This window comes from Peromyscus californicus, unplaced genomic scaffold, assembly GCF_007827085.1.
Source record: "Peromyscus californicus insignis strain IS unplaced genomic scaffold, ASM782708v3 Scaffold_4__1_contigs__length_199733344, whole genome shotgun sequence".
Taxonomy (NCBI): domain Eukaryota; kingdom Metazoa; phylum Chordata; class Mammalia; order Rodentia; family Cricetidae; genus Peromyscus; species Peromyscus californicus.
The window spans coordinates 38,618,090-38,642,769 of NW_026294562.1; the positions used below are offsets into that span (position 1 = coordinate 38,618,090).

The window sequence follows — 24,680 nt, forward strand, 5'->3', positions numbered from 1 at the left end:
CCCCCATAATGCAGGTAAGCCTCAGGCAAACAGTTGACAGCTTTAATGAAACAAAGCCTGGGTTTTGAGCAAGAGGGAATTCCACCAGAAGACGCCACTGAACCCAAGTTTGAACGCCTCCCTGGGTCTCCAGCCTGCTAGCCTAGCCTGCAGACGTTAGATTTATTAACTGTCTACAGTTAACCAATTCCTCAGTTGTCCTCCTTCCTTCTGTACGTCTTCTCTCTCTCTCTCTCTCTCTCACCTTCGCCCTCTTCTGTCTCCTCTCCACTTCCCTCCCTCCACCCCCACACACCCCAGTCTAACACAGTTAGTTACAGAATCAAGCATGCACTTGCTCTGTGATCAGCGGAATCATCGGTAATAGCTTCTGCTTCATTCCTTTATGTCTTGTGCTTGTCTCTTGCTCTTATACACAGAGACTGAAACCAATGTTTATACCTATGAAAATAAATTGGCAGCTTTATTCTTTTAATAGTAAAAAAGAGGAATAACCAAAATACACATCAGGTAATGAATGGCTTTAAAAACTGTGGTAATGGAATACATTTAGTAATAAAAAGAATAAACTATAGATCCACAGAACAGGGATTTAATCTCTAAGTATCATGCTGAATGAAAAAAAAATAGGATCGATACAAAAGGCTACATAATGTAAGATTCTATTCATATGAAATTCCACAAAAAGCAATTTTGTAAGGCTAGAAATCACATGAATGACTGCCAGAGACTGAGGGGAAGAAGGAAGAGGGCTTAAGGGGTGACTAAGGGACACAAAAAACCTTTTGGGGGTGATAGGAATCTTTAAAATGTTAATTTAAATTTAATTCTATTTTATTATTTTATATATATGGGTGTCTTGCTTGCATGTATGTCTGTGCATCATGTGCATACAGTACCTGCAGAGGCCAGAAGAGGATGTCGGAACCCCTGGATCTGGAATATAGATGGCTGCATGTTGCCATGTGAGTGGTGAGAACACAGACGGCTTCAGATGGCTTGAGACTAGACTCGGCACATCTGCCCTCCTCCTCAGCGCCCATGCTCTTGTATCTGCTTCCTTCCCTTTCAGTCTCATATTTCCTCCCTGCTCCTCTTTGTGCATCAGCTAAAAGCCCAGCCCAGTCCAGTTGGTCTTCTAACTACTTCATCAAGTCTTTATATCCATGTTCCCAGGAGAATCAATCTGACTGATTGATCATGACATCCATTTGGCTATATATCCAGGGCTCCTATCTCAAGGCCCGATGTCCAGTGAAGAAGCGAGTCAGCTTAGAAGACAAGGCTCAGGGAGGGAAGACAGGGCAGAGAGGAAGTGGTCAGCCTCTGACCTAGGAAGCCCACCTGGAGCTGACCCCCGACTACTGCTTTTACATACCCTTGATCTTCCTCTCCAAGCATATTCCTGCATGCAAGCCTTTGGACTTCCTGTTGCCTCTGCCTAGGAGGCCCTTCCTACAGATATTCACAGGACTTGCTCCCTCACTTTATATGGCCTTTCCTGACCACCATATCTAAGATGGCATCCTCTGTGTCAGTCACAATCTTTATAATCATTCTGCCTTATATTTGTTCCATCACTGTAAAAATGTAACATGGTCATATATATATTTGTTTGTTAGTTTGCTTATTATGTTTCCCTTTGAGGGAGAGCAGCCTTCATTCGAGGAAGAACTGCTATAGTCCCTACATTATTACCAGGATTCCTTATGCCAGGCACAGAGTGGTGGTGAGTGCGTGTGGCTGCTTTGTACAGAGGAAGTAGGGAATGTTTGTTGAGAACTATGAAGTAGGCTGGAGAGAGAACAACAAAAGTGTCCTGGAAGTAGAGTCTGTTCTGGGATTAGCTGGGAGCTGCAGGTGGACTCTGAACAAGGGTTGAGATAGATGCTCCAGGGAGATACTCATCATCAGTAGCAATACGGTTTTGAGTGGAGCTGGATCAGGGCTCCAGTAGGGCTACAACAGATAGCCACAGAAAACAAGAGAAGAGTCTCTGCTTTAGCAACTGACTGAAGGTGTGTGCAGGCATAGTGGTAGAGGTGGAGTGGGACGAGTGTTAGGTACCGCCAAGGAGTCAAGCTGGAGGCAGTCACTGGGTCATTTTGTAGAAGAGCTAGGGCAGTCTTTAGATGACAGTTTTAGAAGGAGGCAGAAATGGAAGGTTTTAAGAGAGTGCTTGAGGATTTGAGTGGCTATAGCTTACACAGTCTTCATTATTTTTTCCATTTTCATCTCACTTGGTCATTATTCTATGCAACAGATGGGTTGGTTTTGTTTTGTTTTGTTTTGTTTTTTGTATCTAATTTGTTTAAGGCACATAAGCCAAGAGAAATGAAGTTAGCTCCTCTAGCTTGACTGGAGCAGGAGAGTGGACAATTGTTCAGAAACATCAGTTAAGGCAGGGACTCAAAACAACTGGACACATGACAAACATCTTTCCCCCCTGGACACGCACAGCCCAAACTGTGTTCTGTGTGCCATGTTCACCATTTATGAGTGCAGGCTGGGCCAGGCAAGACAGCTCTCCAAGTGAGAGCAAAGCCAGATACTTGCTCCCGGGACTCAGGAGCTCTCTCACTTCGGTGGCGACAATGGCCTTCAAGGATGGCAGGGTCAGCAGCTGTGACTCAGGTGAGGTCCTGACACAGAACCAGCGTGATGTTGAGAGCTCACAGCGGTGCCGCTTTCTTGTCAGTCAAGTTCTGAGGTCTTCTGTTGGGCATTACTTCAAGACCAGTCCTCATGCGGTCCAGTTCAGCAACAACTCAGTTCCTCTTCTGCATAGTTAGTTGAAGTCACCTTTCCTGATGTACCTAAAACTTCTTCACTTTGGCCTGTTTCTGCAATGACTCTAAGATAGGAAGAGCCTGGGCTTCTCTATCCCTGTCCCCCAGCGCCCTCCTTCTCTGAAAAGTGTAGGAGGAAGTTCTGGGCGTGAATATCTCTCTCTCTCTCCCTCTCACACCTGACCATTCAGTGAGGCTAAACTCTAGGCTCCTCTCTGCCTGCAGGTAAGTCACCAGGCATGCACACTGCCCCCTGGGGTTGAGAGTTGGACTGATGATAATTCCAGACTTTCCTAGGTGACCCAGCACCTCAGGCACAGCCTCCAGCTCGGCGGTGTCATCAGCAGGGCTCCATCTGTCTCCTCATTTTCTCATCTGGTTCCAAAGCTGAGAGGCATCTTAGTCCATATTCTATTGTAATCAAATACCTGAGTTAGGGTCGTGTATAAAGGACAGTGGTTTATTTAACACATCCTTCTGGAAGCTGGGACATCCAAGAGCGACGGAATTGTCTGACTGCATCATGACACAGCAAGATGTGTAAGCGTGTGTCAGCTCAGGTCCCTTTGCCTCTTCTTATAAAGTCACCAGTCCCACAACGTGGGCACCTCTCTGGTGACTTTATCTAACCCCTTTGTCCTCAAACGCCCCTCCCATTGATAATGAGGACTTCCCGTGTTGGTGCTGGAGGGAACATTTAAATCACGGAAGAGAATTGAGGATGGAGTTATACATTCACTCAGGAACCCAGGAATCTGTACCAGATGCTATTTCCTTAGGCTCCTCAGTGCTTTCCTGAGTAAGCCCTGGGACAGAGAGGGGCTCACACTCTTCTAGCTTGCCAGTACAGGGGGAGGAAACACACAGCTCACTGCTATGTGCCAATCCTGCATGCAGCTTCTCTTCACTGCCTCTAGAGAAAATGCACCATTACTTGATATTCAGACCCTCTAGAATGATTCAGTACCTTAGAAACAGGAGCACAGAACCCCAGTCACCAAATAAAAACCTGATGCTCAGGCCAGAGGTTTCAGTAAAAGTGTGGCATTTTAATGGTTATTATAAGGTGGGGTTTTTTTCCCCTCCAGAAAGCAGACAGTATTCAACCATAGACAGCTTATCATTGCTTAATGTTTTTCTTCATGAAGTATATGAGAAGCCAGCCCTAGCAACCAAAATTCAGTTCTTCCTCTGTTCCTACACTATTTCTTGCCTCCCTCAGATAAAGGAAGTCTTATAAATTATGATTCTTAAAATCAATCCATAAAGACACATGGGTCTTCCCAAGAGTTTATCAGCATTTTACAAGGCAGCTGCATATTGCAAACGCTTTAAAAACAGTGAAGTAGGCAGCCAAATGCCGGATATTATACATAATCTTTATTTGGCAGCTTTCGAGGTGGACAGTAACCAAAGCCAGTCCCTTCTTTCTCGGGTTTCCTGACTGTGTCCTCTCGAGTTGATTCTTAGGTTATAATTCAAGGTCACAAAAGCAGTAATTTCAAACACTCATGCCATTAAACAGAAAGACAAACCTCACCAAATGAAAGTGGCTTCCAGAAAAAGCACCAGAACGTATGTTATAGAAAGGTAAGGCCACAGTCACGCAAAATCGGCAACCTTTCTCGGGCTGTCTGCAATTCTCCCCTGAACTGTTCTTGCAGAATTGTTTTCCAGGAAACCCAACACACAGTGCAGAGTGAGGGGAGAAGCTTGAGCAGCCCTTTCTGAACAAGGTATGGAGCACTGCCTGGGCTTCCCGTGGCTGGTGCTGGGGGACCAGGGTGGGGTTGGTAGAGACTGTGCTCCCAGGCCAGGACTGCTCAACCCTTCCTCCCAGTTCCCCGAAGTTGCTGGCCAAGGGGCTCCTGGCCTGGGCATTTCTCACCAGGAGTGGTGATTGAGAGAAATGAAAAAGGAGATGAGAACAAGGTGGAGAATGAGACTGTTCAGGAGACTGGGTCGGATTCATAAGTGACAGGGAACGCTTGAATACACTCCCCTGCGCATGGAAAGGTCTGCCCAGAGGTCGCTTTGCTAGTAAACCAGCACAGAAGGCTGCAGACTTCAGTCCAATCCAGGCTCACATGGAAACATGCTCACATGTGTCTATACACACCACTCACTTAGGCGACCAATAAAAACATTAAATACTTACAAACCAGTAAACCACAGCTGCTCAGCCATTTCCCTTCTCAGCCTATCTGTTCACAACACAATGGTGACAAGTAGTTTTAAACCATAAAGAGCTTTTCGATGTTGAGGGCACAGAACATCCAGCCATCACCAAGTCCTACGGTCTGAGGACTTCAAGGTGGCCCCCTCCCCCAGAGCCATGTGCCTTGCACAGGGCAACTCCCTCCTGGTAGTCTGCTCTAGCTCTTATCCGTGCTGCTGGGTTTTTGCTTTGTTGATTTTTCTGCTTCTGTGTATGAAGCTCAGACTGGCCTTGCCTGATTCTCCTGTCCCAGTCTCTCCCTTTCTGGAAATACAGGCATGTACCACCGTACCTAGCTCCATGCTGATTTTTTTTAAAAAATTTTATGTGTATGGGTGTTTTGCTCATATATATGTGTCTGTGCACACAAAGGCCAGAAGGTATTGGATCCCCTGGAACTGGGTTGTGAGCTACCATATGGGTGCTGAGAACCAAACCTGGGTCCTCTGGAGCCAGTGCTCTCATATCCACTGTGCCATCTCTCCAGCACCTCCATGCTTTTGAGAGTACTTCATCTCCCAAAACTCAAAACATCTGCTCGGTCCATGAGTTGAATTTCTAAACCTGTGGTGCTTAATTAGCATACCCACTGGTGTGTAATGCCCCCTTGGAGTTTTAGATCTTATGTCCAAGAGTCCAACTTACACTCTTTCCTGGGGGCCCCATACACGCCTGAATGTATTCTTTATTCCTACCCACCCTTCCAACTAAATAATTAAAAACATTTTCACCTCTTATTCAGTGACTGAAACCTGGGGGTCCTTCCTCTAGCTCTTTGCTCATTATTCCCTGGCCTCCTGCACCCAGTGTGCTTCATTCCAGCGTGTTCCACAGCTCCTCTCACATCTGAATGAGCAGCAACTTTTCACTCTATAAAATTGGAACAGAGTTTTCTCTTCCAGCCCCTTCCCAGTCTAGGATCAGAGAAGGTCACAGATCTGATCTGGTCTTTATTTGAAATGCTAAAATGGCCTTCTATTGTTTGCACAATAAAGAGGGATCCTTAGGGTGCCCTGGAGCTCTGGCCTGGAGCTCAGTCTGCAGCCAGCTGACCCTCACTGTCTCCTGCAGACACCGGCTTCCTTCCAAAAGTCTTGGTGCAGGCTCTCCTCTCCTCCCAAGTCACTTCCCCAGACAGGCAGCACAGGATGGGTCTCCCTGTAACATGCTGGCGCTGCCATGTGCCCTGTGACACACAGCCATGGGTAAATAGCCGTGCCACTTAAAGGTTGGTTTTTCAGGGTCTCCAAGGTTCTGGAGGAATAATGTCCTCCTCTAACAGAATCCCCAGGTGTGACCTCATAGAGTACATGGGGGAGGGGCAGTGTTGTCCTGATGGGATCTTTGAAGACAGTGATAGCAGGATGGCATCCTTCAAACACCCGACTAATGGACTCTATTAAAGCAATCATGAAGCCTTCAGCCGTTTCCTTCGAAAGCTGAGAAATGCCCCTAAATGAGAAAGAACTGCTCTTTCCCATGACCTCCTCCCCATGTGTAATCCAAAGGTTTGAAGAGACGGAGTTAAAAAGCAGTGCAGTTTATTGGTTATATGCGCACAGACTCTAGAGCTGCATACAAATCCTGGCTCTGGTGTGTGCTGACTCTCCCATCTTGGGCACGTCACCCAACCTCTCTGTGCTTTCAGCCACCAACATCCTTTGTCTTCATCTGTTAAAGGAGGTTTGCGGTGGCAGCATATCCTGCAGCGCTGTCATGAGGACTGAATGAGCTGATGTACTTGTTATATGCTCTGTGCAGGTCTCATGCTGTCCACTGCAAGCAGTACATAGTCACCTGCCATTTCATTATTACTGTTTTCAGAGCCTCGGAGCCTTCTGGCTGAAGCTGTTATATTTTGGTCACAATAGAACTCAAAGCTTAAAACTAAAATGTCAAAATTGAAATATCCACTGGCTTGTTTTCTTTCACATAGAGCTGTTTTAATGAAAATATTCTGAATGAATAACCTTGTTGATTCAGATAAAACAAACAAAATGCCTGTTAGAGGATGGTTGTTGGCTTAACAGAGTGTGACAAAAACATTCCTCAAATATGCATAATAACCTGTTCGTATCCAGTGAATCCACACGCATATGACCTTGTTTACCTTTGATACATAAAGAACAAGATTAAATTCAGTTAGCTGTGCTTCACAATTAAATCAACCCAATTCAACAAGTCATTGTACTAAAGCAGAGCACACATACTCACAACCACCCAAGTGTAAAGAAAAAAGACTTAGGGCTTAGTGGTAGGACACTGCTTAGCATTCATACACACACACACACACACACACACACACACACACACACACACTATGTCAACCCAAAAGGTACTTGTAAAAACTTTAAAAAAAAACAGTGGAGTAAAATGTTTCCAGTAGACATATGACTATCTCTACGTCCAAGGAATTCAACTCCTAAATATATACCAAGACATATGAGGAAGGATAGATAGCAAGATTGTTCATAGTACATTTTGGGCTAACTCACAGTAGCCCAAAATGAAAGAGCGCCCAGCTGTCTATCAACAGGAGAATGGATAAACAAACGGTGGTGTGATTACACAACTGAATGTCATATATTAATGAGAATAAGTAGACTACTAATGTATACAGCAACATGAATGGAGCTCAAAGAAATTATGTCACATAAAATAATACAGATCAAAAATGATGTAACTGTATTACTGGTTAATATGATTGCTGTAGATTGATCTTGAACCCCTCCCAAAGATTCAGGAGTTGAAGCTTGGTATTGGGAAGGGGTTGAATGTTTAAGATTAGGGGACCAGATGGGAGGTCTTTGTGTAACTTGGGGGCATGCTCTCAAAAAAATTTTAGGACCCAAGTTCCTCCTTGCTCTCTGTTGAAGAGGAAACAGGTACAGACTAGAAAGGAGCAAGAAAAATTCTTACAGGATGTAAACAATGTTCTATTATATATCTTTATTTGAGGAATGGTTACATTTATCTATATATGTGTAAAATTCATCAATCTTTCTATGTATGTGTTTTACTTCTGTTATAAAAACCCTCTCAAGAGCCAGGCGTGGTGGTGTAAGCCTTTAATCCCAGCACTCAAGAGGCAGAGGCAGGAGGATCTCTGTGAGTTCAAGGCCAGCCTGGTCTACAAAGTGAGTTCTAGGACAGTCAGGGCTGTTACACATATAAACCCTGTCTCAAACAAACAAACAGACAAACAAACAAACAAACAAACAAAAAACACTTTCAAGTAGTAATTTAAATTATGACTGATTGTACATGAACTTAACAAAATTAGTTTCCCTTTGCTTATTCCATATGTTATTGGAGAGCTGGCAGAGTGATCCACCCACAAACACACTATGTAACCCACAAACGTTATTCACTGACATCAAAACCCCTGACATGATTATAGATGAAGTCTTAGTAAAGACAACTAAGGCAAATGGAGGAATAAGGGTAGTATGACTTGTGCTTTCATCCATTAAAATCCTTTGTCTTCATCTGCTAAAGGAGCTGCCAGGGATGCACAAATAGGAAAGACCACTTAAGTACACAGCAAGAAGGTGGCCATCTGCAAGCCAAGGAAGAAGCTTCCAGAGAATTCAGATCCACCAACTTCAGACCTGGACTTCCAGCCACCAGACTGGGAGAACACACATGACTGCTTAAGCTTCCCAGTCAGAGGTGTTTTGTTACAGCAGCCCCAGGAGACTAAAACACCAGGAAAAGACAGACACCTTCAAGACAAATTCCAGGAGGTCAGCGCAGGCCTCATAAAGTTGGCCTCTGATTCTGAAATGCTGTCAGAAGAACAAAGGCTGGTCAGACCTCTCTGGGCAAGCACAGAGCAGGGACCATGCTAGCAGCAGAGGCCTTTCTACTGCCAAGGGAGCAGGGTGTGTGTTTCCTCTGGTTATAATGTGGGCCCCACAGGAGCAGCCTGCCTGAGCTGGAAGAGCTGGTTTAAATCTTCCCAAGTTTAACACTACTACACCCTGAGCAGACGCTAGGAGCTGCTGCTGACATGGAGCAATGAACTGCTGCTGGGGGGTGGAAATGGCCTGGTACAACCACTTTGGAAAACTAATCAGCAAAATCTCTTAAGATAAATACATACTTATATTGTGACCCACAATTCCCCTCCTCAACATACACCCTACAAAATTCAGTATGTGTACGCACCAAAATAAATGTATACGAATCCTTCACAATGGCGCGACATCCGTGTCCTTTAAGGGAAGAGTAGGTAAACAGTATATTCATACATGGACTAGACAGCAAAGAGAAGAAACTATGGATACATGGGACAGCTGAATGTCTAACGTAATAGTAAGCAAAGACAGGCAAAGATGCTGTGTATTAAACAAGTCCATGTATATGAAACTGCTCTCGGGGGACAGAGGTCAGAATGGAGCCTCTTTGGAGTAGAGTAACAGTGACTGAGAAGGGGACCTGAGGTGGCTTCTGGGGCTCTGTTCTAGATCATGACCCAAGTGCTAATTATATAGGTTTTAGTAATGCAAAAACTCAACGAAGTAGACACCTGATATTTCTACTCTCTACTATATTTAAACGATGCTATAATATTTAATTAAGATTGGATAGGAGTTTTGAATTTCTATTGTTATACTAGATTGTATTCCATGACTGATAGTCTGGATTTGACTTTTTGCCACTTAAGAAGAACAAGGAAACCCAAGGGACTTCCCCAAGTCTTTCTTCTAACAAAGAGAAGCCAACCCAAGTAAGTAGTACAGAGGAGCTCTGAAGAACTTGAGATACTGCCTTGTGCACCCCAGCAATCCATCACCCAGTTACCCTGTTCTGGACAGAGGGCAATATCTCTGAGACCTCTTGAACAGCAAGACAGAGCAATCTGATCCTGCCAAAATGACTGCTTAGTTTCCTGATTATGATTCAATTCCACAAATGAACCGTGGTGTGACAACATGGGAGGTAGATTATGTTCCGGCTGACTCCACAAGTTCATTGGCCTGTGTCTGGTGCTGATATGCAAAACCCTGGGTAAGACAGAAGCAGCTTCACTTAGCCCTAAGATATTACCATAGCCATGGGTCCCCGCTACCCATCTAATGATCACAACAGCTTATAGTTATTTGTTTTGACCAATACAATGGTCTCCTTGTAATGCTTAGATGGGCAAATTATCAATTACTGGGCCCCTTTTCATGAAATTACAGGAATATACATATACATATTTTTTCACCAGGATCTTTAAATTGTATTTTTAAGTGTGGGTGTGTGTCTGTGTATAGGTTAAGTGGATATGAGGGCAGCGACTCAAGGGCCAGAAGAGGATATCAGATCCCCTGGAACTGAAGCTGCAGGCAGTTGTGAGCTGCCTTACATGGGTGCTGGTAAACAAACACAGGTCATCCAAAAGAGTAAGAAGAGTTCTTAACCCATGGAGTCATCTCTCCAGCCCCAGGGGTGTAAAAATTTAAGCCTGCAAACAAAGTAGCTTTCTACTGAAGTTGTAAAGTCCCTTTTTGGCTTTTGTTTGGGGTGGTACTGATTGAAGATGGCAAAAAGACTAAATGTATTTATCCTTTTCCTCTCAAGTACCCACTTTAATGAGTATAAGATGGAGATCAGCTATACGTCTGCAAAGAGAATATGAGAGAAAATTCACAAACCAGGGATGTCAACACATTTCTTTGGAATGGTGAGACTGTAGAGTCTATTGCTACAAGCCTATCAAAGAATAGCATGAAGGAAATTCTGGAAACAGAGGATCTACCGGACAAGTTCAGTAGCTGCGGGGCTCTGCAACACACTTGTCACCTGGAGCAGCAGCATGCAGAATTCCTTCTCAACGGGCTGGAACCCTTTACCAGTGTCTGACAGGCAGATAGTAGGAACCAGAAATCTCCCTGGCTTAGCAGTTAAATGCTGAAGTGGAGCGGCCACCCTGAGCCCCTTGTGAGGTCACCCTACAAGGCACTTTGAGACCACACCCTGGCTGGCCTTCTTCCCCTTCCCTTCTCAGTTTCCCCGACAGAGCCGGCTCCTTAGAAAAGCAGCCCACAGCCACACAAACTCCATTCTCTGTGTCTGCTTCTACAGAGTCTGAGCCGCGGCAACACCCAGTCTTCAGCAGCTACCACAGATCTTCTAGGCAGCTTTAGTGTTACAGCCCTGAGAATGGACAACCAGTGACAGCCAGACATTGGCTAAAAGCCTTCAGCATAAACTAGAGCCATCGAAGTAAGCAATGAGATGGAGATAAGTACACTGTCATTTTGCAAGTGGGAAGAAGAAAGAGGGAGCGGAAAGGAAGGGAGGGGGTGAGTACGATGCACAGATAACACAGTATAGGAAGCCCAAATCACTCACCTTCATAAGCACAGTCTCCATTTCTACCAGGGAAGCCTCGTTCCACCCGAGACGCTGGCGACAGATGGATAATTAGCTACCCACCACCACCCAGTGATTTCCAAGCCTGCCCTCCCCTAGCGCCCCGCCCCTCGGCATTCATTCACTAAGAGTAATTTTGCAAACAGTCTTTGCACAGCTGGTAAGCACTGTGTTGTGTCTCACGTGGAACAGCTTAGACATAATAGGACCAGAATCCTGAGCCTTTCGTCCTCTGCTCTTCCCCGAGCAGGCTTTAGAGCTCTCACATCACTTACATGGAACACACACTTGTAACACTCGCTTAACATTCTGTCTTTAAGAGGAGACATCATCTGCCGTAGCAATCATAATGCATGCCAAGTCAAAAGCACACTTTACAATTTATTTTACACATACCATACATTTTTCCAAGTTATAGCAAATTAGTGTTTTGGCAGGCTAAGATAGAGTACCTACTTGAAAATTGACTTCATTGTTCTTTTTCTTAATAAATTTTAATGAGGAATTTATAGTATTAATGATTTTGAACTCGACTATCTAGTAAAGTCCTTTCTTTCAACCCCTTAAATACATGCATGCAACACGCACACATACACACACACACACACACACACACACACACACACACACATGCACACACAAAATGCGTTAGCTAGTTTTACGATTTCTCTCTTCGTGATGATACAAATGTATATCCATTTGGTAGAAAGCACACTTTTCAAATTGTGAATAGGGATCTTTTCTTGAGCTGACACACTGATGGTATACTCTCAGGACGCAGGAAGTGACATGGAGCTGAAGCTCCCAACCAAACAAGATTGCAAGGGCAAGCAGTTGATGCTCTACAACGAAGTATGCTACTAGGCCAGGGTGTTCAGTAGACTAAGGGTATGGAAAGTATTTTCTACTTATTTTCAACTTACAGTAGGTTTATCAGGATATAACCTCACCATATGTCATCAGGACATAACCTGTTCTTAACACAGATACTGGAAACACATGCAACCACAACCTTATCATCCAGTGTTTGCACACCCCACTTTGATAAGATGAGTTAAAATTCATATACTTCCTAATAATCTAATTTCCAAGCTTGAAGTCGAGATTACTCTTAAGTGAGACAGGAGTTATGGTGAAGTCCTTGCTCTCCAGAGAGAAAACATGTGTGGTTCCTCAATACCCAGAAAAGGTAACTACATTCTATTAAGCTCTCTTTCTGAGTAGCAGGTGTGGAATTCTGGTCCTGTGTCCAATTTTGAGGAAATCACAGTGAAAAGCAGAGCTCCTGACCTGCCAAGCCCAGAACTGCTGCAGGGCTGCCTGAGTGACAGAAAGGCCAGAGATGGAAGCAAGGCATTGGCCACTGCAGTCGCTCTTCAATAAGCCTCTCGCCTGCTGAAATACTGGCTTGGTTTTGTTTTGTCTGTTTGTTTTTCCTCCTTTCTTCCCTGACATTCTTTTCCTTTTATGGTAGATAGCAGAGGGGGTAAAACTTTAAGGCAGGACTCTGAGCCCCTAAATTTAATCACAAAATGTTAACTCTGTCACTCCCAAAGGTTTGTTAGAGACAAGGAAGAATTCCTTTCGTAGACAGATAAACAGGATGCACAGACAAACAAGGGTCTCTTCCCACCGTTTAATGTATGAATACTTACCGCACCGCAAGTGTGTGTGAACAGGTGCACTGTGTGTACAGAGGGGGCAGGACCAGACCTAGTGGACTCTAGGGTGAGGCAAAGCCCTGTGAAAACCCAGACCATGGGTCAGCAAACAGGTCTCTGAGACAAGCCTACCCAGTTACCCGGCACTGCACTGCTTAAGAACTGAAACAGGTCTATTTTTTAGATAGCTGGAAAAAAACCAAACAACTAAGAGCAGTTAAACTCTTCTGACGTGTGAAAATCTTATGCAGTTCCAGCATCCTTGAATCCACTTGTCAGACCACGAGCTACGCTCTCTGGCCTTCACGGTGTCAAGGGCTGCTTCGGTGCTACAGCAGCAGAGCTGAGAAACTGTGACAGAGACCACGTGCCACTCGGAACCTATTTACTCCCTGGTTTTCCACAGCAGAGCCTGCCAAGCGCTGGTGTAGAGGAAGGCGTGCTAAGGACTGGCAGTCATTTTTGCTTAGCATCATTATGAAGGAAGCGGTGTGTCTATCTTACTTTAGCCTTTTGGGTCTCACTTAGCTTTCCCAACGGCTCTGTAGGACGCAGTGGGTGGCCGTGTTTCATTACGGCTCTTTGGAAGCTGGGAAAGCTGAGGTGCAGCCATGTTCATTGCTCGTAGTTTATGCTGGCTGGCACCATATTCTGACTGGTCTTGAGTCTTTTCAAGTCCATGGTATCCAGACCGGAGAGGTATCCATGTAATACACACTCACACACACTTTCACAACACTTATACACACTCACACATATCACACGCACATACTCTCTCACTCAAATACATACACTCTCACACTCACACACACTCACACACACACACTCATACACATCATACTCACACTCACACACCTACACACTCATACACTCTTACTCTTTCACACACACTCACAACCCTCTTACACACAACACTCACACTCTTTCCCATATGCTCACACATTATCACACTCACACTCACACATTTTCTCTTACACACACACATACACACACACACACACACACACACACACACACACACACACACACACACACACGGGTGAAGGCATCATAAATGAGAGTCCCAGCTTGAGCAGATAAGGTGAGAGGCTGTTGTGAGGATAGAAGGACAGAAGAGACTTGGGAACCAGAATCTAGCCTCGTTCCTAAGCACAGACCTCAGAAAAGTTCCCTTTGGAAACCACTGTGGGTCTCAAAGTTCCGTCTCAGCTATAATTTTTCTGCTGATGCAGTTTTGAAGTTGTTAAATCATGAAGAGGCAAAGTTGAGTTAGGCGTGTGGATGGTGTGTAATACCATAATACCTGGCACCCCTTCGTGTTAATGTGTGGTCACTGCACTGAGAACACACTGAGATTGTGGAGAAGGATTTGATATGTATGCCCATTACACAACTGGACAGCCATAAATTATGCAATCATACTTGAACGCAGCCTTGAGCCGGGAATGCAGCTCATTGGTAGGACGCTTGCCTAGCACACATGAAACTCTGGGTTCAATCCTCAGCAACACACAGAGATTCAGTTAGGCTTTTGTTCAGCCCGTCACTATGGAAACCTTCATATATGGACTAACTTCTAGCTCCTGCAGAACAAAACGACCCCAGGTGTCAGCTCAGGCAAAAAGATTCTTGTATTTTCAGGTCACTTGGGAAAAAAGTGGATATAAAAACTATTTCCACAACTAGGAAAAATACAGTAAACTAAAATTAGAATTAATCATCTGGACTCAACACCCAGACACTACAGGGGAGCAGGTGTGGGGAGGGGCTCACAAGGAGAGGGTCAGGAAAGAGCCATGAGGAGAGAGGAGTGCACCCCACACTCTTGGGGTCACATTCTCAGAAAGCCGCCAGATTTAGCTAGGAACCAGCCAATCTCATCATTGGATTTTGCATACTTTTCAATACTTTGCATAATTTCTTCTTTGGGAAATAAAATATATACTCGAAAACAAAGTTTCCCTTTCTGAGTGTTGTGACATCTATACCCACGCCACCAAATATCCAAATATGTTAATGATTTGAAACAAATGGTAAAACCCTTCAGACATGAAATTATTTCATATTATAGGAAAATAAGTACTCTTCTGGCTGGTTTAATATAATGGGCAATGTGTTTTACACTGTGTGTCAGGACCCATTAGTGCTGAAATCAGTTTAGTGTGCTGGCAAACCTGAAAAAATAGAGCAGAACAGGGCAGAAAACAGTGTGCATCACACATAACTGAAGACAGATATTGTTGCACACATGTGTTTCAGTGGTGTATATGTGTGTGTTCACACACAATCATTTATACAGGCCATGCTATTGTAAGTTGTATTCTTGCTAAGAATCGTGGCCAACACATGTAAGAATCCATTACAACCAAATGGGAACCACTGCAGTATAGTCTAGAGCAATAGTCCTAACTCATCAAATAGAAAAGCGGGAGGTGATTATTCTTGTTAAATGGAACATCTTTAAGTGACAAACTTTCCCACTGCATTAAAATATGCTAAAACTTTGATAGGCCTGGTGGGCCTGCAATCCTAGCTACTAAAGGAGACTGAGACAAGAGGATGGCTAGTTCAAAGGCAGCTGGGGCAACATCCTGTCTCCAAAGGGAAAGGAGGATACTAAGGTATCCCTTGTCAAGTATACTTCTTTAAATAATATGTAACTATTAATAAATACAAACTTGCTCAGGAGAGGAAGACTCATCAAAAGTCAGGCACATCAATCTTGACATCATCTGGAAGGATGAGCAATCGGCTTCTTTACGAAGCACACCAGTGTTATTTTTCACACTGATTGTACACTAATGAGTACACCATGGAACAGAAGAGGAAATGTCTAGAGAAACCTGGCGGGCAGAGTTAGCTTTGCCACAATTGTACCTTGACAGCTTCTCATGGTCACTTTACAGACACCAAAATAAAATGAAACTGCCATTTCAAAAAAAAACCAAAAATACATTTAAGGAAAGAAAAAAAAAATCTGCTTTATGCTTAAGTGCCTACAATGTTCCCCCATTTTGTAGAGCATTCTCTTAATTACTTTCTTCTGATTGTCAGAAACCCCAAAGCCTATTAGCTGTGAGACAACCGGCATTGAAAAGCAAGTAGTCATGAATGCAGTGGTGATGGTGGCTGAATGTAAAGGAGAGACCATGTCAACAACAGCTAAGCTGCAAGACTGCAGGCTGCAGGAAAAGCCACAGTGTCCCAGGGGCTGCCTGACAACTACCAGGAGAAGACAGCCTGGAACAACCCCAGTCAATACAAGACAGGGCTGCTTATGGAGGCCATGTAGTTGAGATACCATGAACAGCTGTATCCATAAGGAAATGGGGTCAAGATTTACTGGGGATTTAAGTAGATATTCCTGAGAGGAGCTGTGCAATTCCCTCTACTGGATATCTGTATACTGTGGGGGACCAGCCCCCACCATTATTTACCCCAGGGACTCTCAAGGAATCAGGGATAAGAAACTTAGTTAGAAATAGAGAGAAAGAGAGAAAGAAAACACAGGATGGACTCAGGTGGGCCTGGATCCTTATCCAAATGGGTCCCGAACTTTAGTCCAAAGGTCTATTTATAACAATGCCAAGGGGTGGAGCAAAAGACCTCCCCCTTGCTAGTTACAGTCAAATGTAGACCCTTACAAACACCTGGTACCCAGGCCCGTGTTCCAATCAACCTCTTATGCAGTCCTGCTGGGTACAGCCACTAGGAAACCTAGTGGGTTACAACAGTATGCAGCCATGAGGAAACATGGTTGGGACATCATGATACTCCTGTAGGAAGAAGAAAGAGATGTTCTTGTGTTCTGGAATTGAGCACCGAGTGTGTAGTGGCTAATATTACAGAAACTCAAGCAGTGTCATCATATCCCAAGGAAGGAAGGGAACGGACAGAGACAAAGTGGTCTCCTGATGACACGCTCAGACCTTGCCCTGCTTTGTTTCTGCTACTGTGGATAAAACAGTGACCAAACCTACTTGTGAGAGGAAAGGCTTTATTCGGCTTACACATCCAAGCCACAGTCTATCGCCGAAGGAAGTCAGGGCAGGACCCTGGAGGCAGGAACTGAAGCAGAGGCCGTGGAGGAACACTACTTACTGGCTTGCTCTCCATGGCTTGCTCAGCCTGCTTTCTTATATGGTCCAGGTGCCTGCTCAGGGGTGACACTGCCCACAGTAGGCTGGACCCTCCCTAATCAATCATTAATGGACAAAATGCCACAGAGGCAGGCATGCCCACAGGCCAATCAGATGGTTCCCTCTTCCCAGATGACACTAGTTTGTGTCAAGTTGACAAAACTAGTGAGCACAGAAGTTAAGGCTTATGAGAATAAATGATTTCATATTGTTTGAGAGTAGATATTCCATTTCCAAATTATTAGTTTTACATATACAACTTTAGATATATGCAGGTAAATAACATATTAGGTACAAGCAGACATTTTACCATTTGCTTATATTACTAGAATGTACATATTCAAATGACCATGAAACCCTTTTCAAAACCTTTTTTGGAAAACTTGGGACGACCTTATAATCAAGAGCACTTTACACGGGAGAATTGAGGATGATGTGCATCTCCAGTACTGAGAGCTGTCAATGTCTGGCTTATGAATGAATGGAATATGGGCAGCTGTTGCGGTCATTTAAACCCCTATATTAAAATACCAATAATTGCTGTCAAACCAATTCTTAATCTGTCGAACAAAATTCCTTATGGTGTGTCTCTATGCCATATGGAACAGAGGCTCCAGGCCTCCTCAGGCCACTTCTGAGTTTATCTATAACTTTGATTAACTGTGGGCCCCACACACGACTTTCCATTCCAGCCAGTTCACTCTGTCTGTTTCTCTGTTTCAGAACTTCTGAACAGTGCTCAGGCTTACACCAGCAACCTGAAAGTTCAGGGGGCTTAATGTCCCTCTGCAGGGGAGAAGATGGGGAGAGATCTCTGGTCCCCATCCTCTGGTGCGTAACTAATTCTAATCGTGGTCCACAGCTCAGCAGCTCAAAGCAGTGACCTGTTCATTAACTCATCTCTTACTGGCTTGCTTCTTCTCTTTGTCTCGTGTTCTTCACTCTCAGTTTGTAATTCTGGGGCTTGTCTTCCCATGAAACTATCTGGACTCAAGTCCTTGTTCCAGGGTCTAAATACATAATGACATCAGTGTCATATGGTGATTTCCTGTCCTGCTTTGAAAAGCTGCTAGCTGTCTGGAGAAAGCAAACTAAAAGAGTCATACCCTCCTCATCCTTTATACCTGGGTTGTGAGATGATTGGAACCGGTATTTAATGACTGACAGTGAGTACTTAATGACCTCCTGTTAAGGCAAACAGCTGCCCTGTGTGTTATGGGGTCAAGTCACTAGAACAAAACAGAGGTCTAGCCTGGAGGACCTCACACTTGCAAATAGGACTTGAAGTGGGGGGCGGAGGAGGTGAGAACACCACATTTAGAGAGGATTCAGACTTCAGAGTGTTCCAAGCAGAGGGACTGTTTCTGAAAGACTAGCATCTCATCGCTGCCCACCGTCCCTCTCAGGTTTTCTAGTTTTAACATGTTTGGCTGAGAACATGGACCGCTTCAGAAACCCAGTATTGCCTCTCAGGTCAGCACAGTTTGGAACATGGTGACTGAGCCTTGTGGTGACAGATTTACTACTGAAAAGCAAAGCAGATGCTTCTCTAAGTGGCTGCTCCTTCAATCAGGTGGGATGCCATATGTCCCAGGTAAACCACAGAGCCCAAACGTGCTGCCCTGCTGACCCTTGAACTTGCAAAGCATGTTCCCACCTCGAGCCCTTTTCTCAAACATTGATACAGCTCATTCCCTCTCAGTTTTAAGCTGTTTGCAGTCTTGCCTGGCTATCCTAAATGCTATCACCCCCTACACTGCCCCACTGTATTGCCTTGCCTGATCGATTCTCTTCCCCCCTTTTCCCTTCTTTTCATGTGTTTGTGGGTTTGATATGTATGCACACGTATGCATGCTTGCATGTGCACGCATGAGGAGGCCCTAGATTGATGTTGGACTTGTCCTCAACTGCTTTTCTACCTTATTATTTTGAGGCAAGGTCTCTTAATCAAACCCAGAGGTTGTTGGTATGGCTTATCTCTCTGGATGCTCTGGGGAATCCCGTCTGTCTTCTGAAGCCGGAATTACAGGTCGGCCACCACGCCCACCTGACATTCATGTAGGTTCTGGAAAGCCAAGCCTTGGTCCTCCTGCTTGCCCAGGAAGTGCTTCAGCCACCGAACCATCTGCCTGCTCCCTCTCCCGCCATTTTATTCTTATTCATACATGACATATAATGCCACCTATTTATTTCATTGTAGGCTCCTCCCACTAAAAGCTCTGTGGTGCTAGTGACTCTTCCAACTTCCCTATTCTACTTCTATCCTTTCCGCTAAACTGGCCCAGAGAGGGTGTTTGGTAAGTATTTGTTAAAAGTACAACCAAATTCCATCATTCAAACCTTGAAATGATCATTAGCTACAGATAAAGTAGTATAATCTCATCTGGAATCATCATACTCAAAGGGCTCAAGCAAACATGAGTATTTTATGGAAAACAGTGTCCTTGTTTTTCAAGATCAGTGTAGTAGCAGGTTTGAATACACAATCAGGTTTATATTACCATAACCTTATACAGGTCACAGGATTCAACTCATTGGATATCCATTGTTTAAATAAATTCTGAAATTTCAGATCTCGGAGGCTATATTTAACTCACTAAAACAACTAATTTATTCATGAATTCATGTGACAAAAATCTATTGAATACTTATGACGGGTGTGGTGTCGGGTAAGGTGCTATAATTGAGCTTTGAAAAAATCAACTTTACACTTCACTGTAAAACCCATATCTTGCTGTAACAGATAAGAAAAGTTTATTTTTTTTTTAAAGAAAGCCTTGTTTTTCCCCGTTATTTTATTATAAGCCTTATTTATTTAACTTAAAGAGCCTCCAGAGAAAGTTCTCATAGGAACACTTTCAAATGGAGGCAATTTTAAAAGTAAAAGTTCTTTCCTGGAGAATAAGGGATGGAACCCCCACTGAATTTAACAATACCCAATGCTCACTATTTAAAAAATGAAGTCGTTTCCAGAGCCTAGGGCTTGGTGCTTCCTCTACAAACTCAAACACAGGAGAAGCCCTCCTTGCTGGGCAATGGCCATCCACTCACGCCAATTTTCCACAGTGCCACAAGCCTTTGCCATTCTACTCCTAGCCTCCACCTGCCCTTCCTTTTCTTCCATCTCAGTTCCTGTTTCCGTCTCAGGAGTCCTGCCTCCACCTGGTGTGGCCCACCATCTTGAAGGCTTTATCACCACAGCCTCCCGCTCACATCTCCCTTTCTCGGAATTGATTTATAGCCCAGGCTTATGAAGTAAGGCTTCCTTCCCTTTGCTGTGCCCGTCCTGTGATGTATCACCCTCTCCTTCACCACCCAACTTATTAAAAGACAAGTCTGTTTGCACGGCTTGCCGGTCCCGTTCTCTCGATTTCTTCTTTCTTGTAGCATAAAAGCCCAATTTCCCCGTGGTGCCATGGTTTATTCCTTTTGGCCCCACAGGTCAATTTTCAAATGTCCTTTACTTCCAAGTCTTCTGAAATTAAAAAAAAACCAAACTTTTAAAAAAGAAGCTCATAATAGAAGAGAGAGGCATTAAAGCTACTTTAAGGGAAGAAAGGGCATCCATGCCAAACGAATGGCTGGCTGCAGCCTGCAGGGAAAGGTACGGCCATTTACCAACCTGAATCACAGATTCAAGCGGTACCTTTAACCTCGCCAGGCCAAATGCTAGAAAAGCAGGGCATGGCATTTGAAAAATGTTCTCATTTACATGAGAAAGGAAATCAGAAATTCTCAAGTCTTCCATTGTGATGCTGTACAATCCTTTCTCTAATCAGGTTATTATTTACCTTGAAATTTCTAATATTCTTGAGCCGTCTTATAAGAAATTTGCATATATGGTTTTACTTGCAAATACAGAAATAACAGGGTTGTTTTTATTATAAAGAAACCAAAACCTCTTATATGATTTTTACATCCACCAGAAAGAGATACGGCTGAAGCAATAAGAAAGTAAAGAACTAAGATTCAAAATTCATTTTTATGAATCCCCCTTTCAATCTTGGGTGAGATCCAACAACCTCACATTAAAATTTTAGAAGGCTTGACTTGAAGGACATGGGGCAATTTACTTTATATCGACAGCTTCCAGGGCACCTGGTCCATATATTATCATTAATTTTTAAAAACGATAAATGAGAAGGAAAAATCATATGTGGATAGGCCTTAGTTCTATTATTTTCAGTGTACCAATGGGATAATGCAATCTTTGCCCAAGGAGCAAAATTTTAAAAATTTAAGAAAAAGAAATAAATCTTTGGTTTCAATGTGTTGTATGTTTATTTGTACAGACCTGATTATTACAGGCTTTTCAAAGAGGCCTAGGGCAGCCCATTTGGGTTCTGACAGCAATTCAGTAGAATTTAAGATATTATGACTAAAATGTGTCCCAAGCAGATTAATCCACTCACGCGATTCACGCGATTTCAATAAAGTACTGGGCTATTAGCATCAAGGTGCATTCGCTCTGATGGATACTGCAGGAGAAACATAGACTCCAGGGAACCAAGCTGCAGTGGACGTACATGAATGTGCCATCTCGATTCCTCTCTCTACCCAGCCCTATCTTTACTACGCAGAGGAATTTAAGCATCTATAGACTCTGGATTTTTATTTATTTTTTTTTTTTTTTGGTGTCCTGGTTCCTAGATATCACCGAAGAGCCGGACATTTGCCAAATTTCCTCCGAGTGAGCTGCACTGGGAAGGAAAGCCGGCACTTCGTTGACCGGAGATCTTATCACCATGGGTCTCTAGAGATTTCAGTTCCTAAATGGACCTTCTAACCATTGTGAAGGCTGAGAGAGTGGGTGTTAGCAGAAATAAAGTATCCCGTTTCCCAAGGGAAAACACCCAAGAAGAACGCAAAACATTTCTCGGTATGGGCTTTTTCCTTATTTTGACCTCCCTCCCAACCTCTTTCTTTTATTTTTAAAGGCCCCCACCCCCTTACACACCTCCAGAGTTCATTCTAAAAGAAGCAACACAAAGACTATCCATCCTTCAGTCAAAAGCTTTTCAGAATGTAAATGTGGAAGAGAGTCTGGCGATAAAAGTTGCGGGAAGGGGAGAGGAAGGTGACCATTAAACACCCTTCTCTTTGGGTTAGACAAGAGATAAACAATAGAAATTGCAGAGTCAGGCAGTCAGGGATCCGACAGAGGAGGAGCTGGAAAGTGTCAGAAGAGCTCCCTTCAGAACCAGGGACACCGGCAGTCTCAAAAGGTGTAACCATTATCCTGTTTTGCTACCATGTGCCTCAAAGCAAAATGCTCATTTCCACATCCCCGAGTTCTGGGGTCCTGGCAAGGGGAAGCGAGAATCCCTACACCCAGCCGCCCAAGAACAGAAGCAGAACAGAAACTGTATGTACTCAGACTTGCAGGGTCGAAATAACCAACACTCTCCCACAGTGTTAGCTGGTGGCATCAAGTCAGGAAAAGCAGATCGCTGGATGTGGGGCGCAGTTTGGGGAGCGTGGATCCAATAGCACGCTACTCACTCTTACACGGGATTTTACAAACCCGGCCTTACCCTACCGCTTCCCTCTACACTTCACACACCAAGTGCATCCTGCCCACCTCACGGTTTCCATCATCAGTCAGCCAGAGAGGAGGGATCCTAGCGGGGATTCCTGGAAATGTCATCCCCTACACCTCGGATCCGCCACCTCCATCCCCACTGCTATCACACAGACACACAGACACAGACACACACAGACACACACACGCTCCTGCCATGATTGTCATCAGGCCGGCTCTTCTCAAAGCCGGGTATCTCAGCGCGCACCGGACGCCTGGCATCTCTCTGATACACACCCTTCCCCCGCCTCGCTGGCTCCAGGCTTTGCCCCCTGGATGCCTCCTGCTGTCCCCGTTCATCCGCACTATTGTTCCACGCAGCACCCCTCGCTCCCAGGATCGCCCTTCCGAGAGCAACCGGGCTCAGTCCGGGGCGTCGGGACGCCCCGCACTCACCCAGCCCGCCCTGGCGGTGGTACCTTGCCTGACAGCTGGGTCCGCGGGCCCGCGGGAGCAGGCGGCGCTAGTGACAGCGACCGTGCCAAGCCTGGGAATAAAGCTGCTCTCCAGCCGCTCCCGCCTCCAGCGCCACCATCTTCCCCCGCCGCCACCGGGACCGCAGCCGCCCGCGCCCCGCTCCGGCTCTAGCTCGGCAGCCGCTCGGGCCCCTCCGGCCGCGGCCCCACCCCCTGCTCGCCGCCCGCTCGCCCTCGTGACGCGCGCCGGGGCCGGGCGGCTGCGACTGACGGCGGCGGCGGGGGGGAGCGCGCGCACGCCGCGTGCAGCGGCGCCCCTGCCTCCCACGCCCACCCGCGTGCGCGCGCGGCGCGGGCCCGACGCGGCGGCGGCGGCGGCGCAGCAGTTTTGCTCCCGGCGCGCGGGCGCGCGCGAGCGTGTGGAGTGTCCGCGCCCCTCGCCGTGGCCGCGCCTGCGAGTCCCTCCCTCTCGTGGCCGGGATCCTGGAGTGGACTACGTGGCTGCCTCCCGCGGGGAACCCACGGGGACCTCCATCGTCCCCCGCCCCGGGGTCCCTAACGCGCATCCCGGGCCCGACCTCTGCGTGTGGCGTCTGGCCACGTTTAGGACACGGAGCCGAGCAGCCGCGTGGACGGCTGCGCGTGTCCTCTCGTTAGTGACCCGGGGCATTTCCCGCTTCCAGGGTCTGAAACCCCGCGGCGCCCGCGGAAAAGGCTTGCAAGGCGGCGCTGCACGCCGCACGTGGCCGCTAGGGGGCGCCCGCGCGGGCTCGAGCCGAACAGGCTGGCTGCCCGGCCGCCCACCGGGGGCGCTGCCCAGTCCCGCTCCACCCTGCGAGCGTCTGGAAGGCGGAGCCGGGAAATGGTCCACTTGGCTTCTCCCGGCGGGTTGCTAGGAGCTTCAAAGAAGTCTTCCAGCCCGGCACGGGTGATCTGCTCGATCGATGACTGGGATCTCAGGAGGGTGGGAACCCTTGGCATCAGGGACCAGGTGGCAGGTGCTGTGCCTTAATGAAAAGCTGGGCTGGCCCCCCGAGGGTTTTGGGGGGCTGGGTTCTGGCGCTAACCCCAAGTGTCATAAGTGGTGTGGTAGCTACGTCGTCCCTCCTCTTCCAGACAGAGTTCTCAATTTAAAAATTAAGTGTCCATATTCCCTTGAACCCTTTTAATTTTCTAGTCCCTCTTCGTACACATATTCTCATCTAGTGAAAGGAAGATTAAAAACCTTGCTTATCCGACCTCAGGAGAGATGAACCTATCATTGTACGGTGTTTCCATATCAAGCACAGTACCTCCAGAAATAACTACGGGTGTAGCCTGGAGCATTCTAGAATTCTTGTGTAGCTTGAAAATTCATCTGAATTTTGCATTCTACTTCATAATGAATTTCTCTGCTTTGAAAAGACGATAGCTTCTCCTGTCTCCTAAATATCTTTCAATAAAACAAACATATACAAGCGGTATGTACCGTTGTCTCTTGTCCTGTAACATTCATTACCTACTCGTTTTG

The 24,680-nt window shown here is 45.6% G+C and overlaps 1 protein-coding gene across 4 annotated transcripts in view; it reads right to left on the bottom strand.

Moving 5' to 3' along the window:
- The window catches only part of Apba1 (amyloid beta precursor protein binding family A member 1), a 209,168-nt gene extending 185,776 nt beyond the window's left edge, over positions 1-23,392 (bottom strand). For 2 of the 4 annotated variants that reach the window (XM_052714091.1, XM_052714088.1), the window contains exon 1: positions 23,174-23,392. The gene's annotated coding sequence lies outside the window, so the exon portion shown is untranslated. Of the gene's footprint in view, positions 1-23,150 lie in introns of all 4 variants that reach the window. The other 2 variants (XM_052714089.1, XM_052714090.1) reach the window with 2 other exon arrangements.
- Between the last annotated feature and the right edge of the window lie 1,288 nt (positions 23,393-24,680).